The sequence below is a fragment of the Esox lucius genome, chromosome 21, assembly GCF_011004845.1.
Source record: "Esox lucius isolate fEsoLuc1 chromosome 21, fEsoLuc1.pri, whole genome shotgun sequence".
Classification (NCBI taxonomy): Eukaryota; Metazoa; Chordata; class Actinopteri; order Esociformes; family Esocidae; genus Esox; species Esox lucius.
In genome coordinates, this window is record NC_047589.1 from 19,646,944 (window position 1) to 19,652,217 (window position 5,274).

A 5,274-nucleotide genomic window follows, 5' to 3' on the forward strand; every position below is an offset into this window, starting at 1 on the left:
GACGGAGCTGCACTTGCTAACCTCCTGCCAGATGTATGGCCCCATTACAGACACACATTTCCCTCAAACCATACAAATGAAATTGAATCAAATATCGATTAATTCCCATTTTTTTAAGCAAAATTCAGCAATGTGAAATCACAGCAGGAAGACTTGTGCCATCAGAAATGGAGAATCGACAGAGCACAAACATTGTAAACATAAGAAAAATGTATCTATTCTTTCTTTTACCATGTCATTCATACACATGAGTATTTGCACATTGTACATTGCACACAGTACTGGGCTAATAAAGTAACATAAATGCTTACTTACAATTTCTTATTTCACTTGTTTTAACAAAACCAACAAATATTTCCTAACCAAATAAAGCCCTTTAAATGGAATGGAACTGAGAGACAGAGAGTGAGAAAGAGGGAAATACAGACGCTTTGTCAACATTGTTACCATGGCATTGTCCTGAACATTGCGGCCTCAGAAATAGCCAGACACTGTCAGTTGGAATGACAGCCACAGAGATATGGGTTACGTACAGTATGAGTGGCTGGCCCACAAAGCCCTGGCACTGTCATGCATTCTGTACTTCTTGGCTGGAGCCCTAGAGGATTGATATTCCCTTTCAGAGGTGTGAAAAGTGTATTTGTACACACACACACTTATTTTTTTTGCCTCTAATTAAGCATTGCAGTGACGCCAATGCTTAATTAGAGTGGGGCCTCATTAGTCGTGTCGTCTCTGTCCCTGCAATTATCCCTGTGGGACCCAGCCTCACGATTCTCACATCATTACAGAAAGCTGACCTGGGTTTGAGGGGGTGGTTGTGTGGATGTGTGCACGTTTTCAATCCCTGCGTGTGTTTGTTAAGGCCAAAGTTATGCTAAGCACATACTTTTCTGGGGGAAAATAGCATCTGATCAGTAAAGGGGAGGCAGCCCTGATGCTGCAGCAGACACTTCGATATCTGTCCTGTCAGCACCGCAGATACCATATCAGTGACAGGACAGACCTGCACACAAACAGCTGAGTTAGAGAAGGAGGATAGTGTCTGTGTGTGTATGTGTGTGTCTGTGTGCGTGTCTGAACACTGCAGACTCGATAGTGCTTAAGAGTCGAGCAAGCGGGATTAAAGATCTTATGGAGTCATGAGGCTGATTTATATACCTAACATGTTAGGGTTATGTTAGCCCTTCCCTATAGGGCTATTGTTACCATAGCAATGTGTCATGTGACCATATCATGTTGTGAAAATAATAAAGCTAAAATTCTGTCAAGGGAGTAAAACTCGCTAATGTCGGATTGCCTTGGGTATTAGTACTGTACATAGCCTGAATGCTTTAGGTTGTAAGTGGTAATTATTCAGTGTATATATAGATTTTTCAATTAAACAGTAATCACTAAGGGAAGTCCCAGTGGACTCTTTGCATGCATTTGCTGTCGCTTTATACGGCTATGATTAATAACACAGGCTGTATATTCAACCCTAACGTATATCTTTGCTCCAAGCTCAACGTTCAACTATTAATGTTTGACGCAGACACAATGCAAAGGTACAATCTGATCTTCAGCCTTTGATTTATATTGTCAAATTCTGATGTAGAAACTGTACATTACAGACATTAATTAGTATTTGATTAGTTCCACACCCACAATGCGTCCATAATGTCCCCTGTGGTTTTCATGCTTGATATTCCATTCCCTCCTTCAGAGTTCTAGGAAGACGAAAACTCATCTTTATGTCTGGGTCACAGTGATCCACAGGTTATTGCGACCAGTTAGAGATCACTTAGCAACGGTCACCTTGACACCTGCTGTGGTAGTAACAAATAGCATCTACTTACCACTGCCTGTCTCTGTGTGTGTGTGTGTGTGTGTCTCCAACCATGGGGAGAGTTGTATGAGAGGTAAGTTGGTGTTCTGCCTTCCTGTGTTTGAGACTTTCTGCTCGCTTGCTCTTGCCTCCATTACCGCCACTACTCACACACCCCCTTGTCTTTTAAGTATTGTCAGTTTTTCTGACATTTATGCTCTGCACTCACTCTCTCCACGTCTCACTTTCCCCAGCACATAACACCAGTCCTGATGACACTACGTTCCTCTCTTCCTTCCTAACTGTTTCTCTCTGTCCTGGACATTAACCTGGTCCCGGATAACTTCATGTTATCTCAAACATGACACTTCTCCCCTAGCAGCTTATTTAGATCAGGATTAGACTGGAATGTTAGATGCTTCTAAACTTCTTAAACAGTAGGACATATAAGCAACCACACAAGAGAGTGAGACGGAAAGAGAAGAGAGAGAACGTCCAAAGCTCTCTGTATAAATACAGTGTATTAAATGCCAATACACTATGCGTGACGTGAGGCTACAGCTGCACTTGGGTCTACAGAACATAGACTTCCATGGAGGATCTTAGAGTCCGTCTGAACATATTGTGACGTTTGGAAGAGCGTATGCAAAGCTGCACCAAGCAATAGCTTGATGCAGATGTCTATGTGGAAAGCCTGCTGCGATCACCAAATTATCTGCATTTTTTGGGAGTTGTTGCTGCGATGATACAAGGCCATAGACAAACATCCACTCATACACACACACACACGCACACAGTCCACCCCTCAGTTTGAGCATGTGCCTCACTGGCCAACACACATCCCTCTGAAATCCAATTAATCACTCATTTGCATAAGTCATTATGTCTGTCAGGACGCAGATTGTCGTCAGTCGTAGGAAACATCTGAATGCTGCCGGTTGCCAGTTTATACACGCTAAAGCGATTTATGTTTCTACATCTTCTTGTCTTTGACTAATGATAATTGATTTTCCACAGTCAAATTTTTTATTGAGACGATGAGTATGTTTTGTGGAATCATTAAATAAGAGGTCCATTTCTTTCTGAGAGATGAATCCATATTTATCCATTAGCTTTCGTACTGTATTTACACAGCTGGACGTATTGAAAGCTGGGAGGTGGAACAAGTCGAATTCCTCAATCCGGCAATATCAATTATAACAAACGTTTGCTCTGTTTGATGTGAACCAGAGGTGTCCTCTGTCAATAAACCCAGGGCCCCATAGATAACATACATTTTCTAGTTTACACAGTGAGGATGGAGCAGAGCAGGGAAACAATAAGACAAGCCTCTGCTGTCTTGACAGACGCTGCAGAGAAAATATGTTGCCTCTGTAGTGCTGCTGGATCTCGCAGTGTTTGTACGTTTCCGTTTTGTTTTATGACTGAACAGACTGCAAAGTCTAGACAACATTTTCTCATCCACTTCAGGCCGGGAACTTAAATCTTATATCTATATTCATCTCACAGACGTTTATTACTGCATACAAAGCGGCGACTGAGCGTCAAGAAAAAAACCTGATCAGCAATGCATGATCAACAAATTAATGGGAGAAATGGATATAATTTGACAACTTTTAATGGCGCCTACCGGGGCTGACGTTTGTTTATACAGTGGCACCTCCATGACATCCCTCTTAAAAACCAATGACATCTCCCACACTGTTTCACCCTCCACTTCCACCTAATGACAGTCATTACCTTCCACACCCATCTTTCTGCTTCATTTAAGCCATTCTTAGACAGATCTATCATAACAAGATCCTCTGGGCCTTGCTACTCTCTCTCTCTCTCACTTTTCTCTCTCTGGGGGGAAAAGGCACCTTGAACCTTTTAATTAAGGAAAAGTAATTTAAAACTTCATCAGCTCTTACTGCGCCAAGCATCCCAGTGCCGGATGATCTGCGGGGCTCTCTGTCTTCAGGTGAGGGGGTCATTTTTCAGGTGGAGGTGAGAGGATGCTAATAGGCTAGGAAATATAAACAGTGGGGCGAAGAGTGATGCCGCTGCCCGCAAAAAAATCACTCAGCAGCGAAACAACATTGAGGGGGTGTTGGTTTCTCAAAGACATGGTCAAACTGACTGAAGGCTTGTTCTTCTTTATTACACTGTGACAGAGTTTGGTGCCACTTATCAAGCTTTTGTGTGTGTGTGTGTGTGTGTGTGTGAGAACATCCTTACCTGTGGAGAATAGACTAAGGGCCTACTTTGCTTTCTCACTGTAACAGCAATACTTTAATATTTTCCTACTTTTTGGTCACATGTTAGCGATTGCTAAACTTGGCTCAGAGCAATCGTCGATTGTAAATCATTCAAAACTAGGTATTTCAAATCCTGAATGCTGATTGGGTGATGACCATGGTATATGAAACCTCACTTTCTACTGCTCTAATTGCATTGTTACCTGGTTAAAAATAAGACCCCTTAGGGTCTGGCGGTATATTGACGACACACTGACGTGTTGTGCCTGAGAACAGCTCTCATCTGTGGCATACTGGCCACATACCACACCCTCCAAGCCTGATGTCTTAATTACATCTCTTAAACACTCTTCCGCCTCCTTCAGTGACATCTGAACCACCTGGGTTCCAGCAAATCCAGCATGTAATTCTGCCCTGGCCCTCAGATCGTCTTGATGGCAGCTTGGCTCATCTTTAACCAACTCCTTGTCTACAGACTACCGGTCGGCGGTCATAGATTAGTGACGTCAATATGTAGTAGGATGACCGTGGCGACTCAATACTAGCGTTCTATTGGATCCACCGACATGGTCATCATATACCCAGGCTACAGCTGTTAGTGGCTACTGAAAAGCTTATCCAGCAGGACAAATAACATCCAAACCCACTCTGGTATTCATCCAGCAGTGTTCAATTTGTACATTCGGAAAGCAGTTCTCCAGCCTGATCTAACGGACGGTCTTATACTTTTCTCTGAACGACGGGTGCGAGTTGATTTGTTCCCTTGGCATAGCTTTATTGAGCGTGAGGTTGTTGTCATCAACTCTCACCCACAAGCACGGCTCATCAGTGGAGACCGTAAAAGTTGTCCTTTAATCCTTAGAAGAGGCTTGTTGATATGAAAGACTACCGGTGCTTGAAGATTTCATTGTAAACATTCTCTAAGGTACAGTGAGACCCGACTACAGCTTCATCTAGAGGAAAGTCACCTTGAGCAATTGAATTATTCCCAAATTAAAACACCATCATCCTTAATCAATCAAAGCTCATTATCTTTGATGGTTATCTTTGAATGGGTTTCATCTAATCTTTTAAACAGGCCGAGTTACGTTTCAAAAAGCAGATCATTCATTACCATTATACAGCGAGAATCAGAAAATACATCAAAAGACTGTTTGAACGGACACATGTACACACACCGTGAAGAAAGAAGTATCGCATAACGAGGACATGAAGTAGGACAATAAC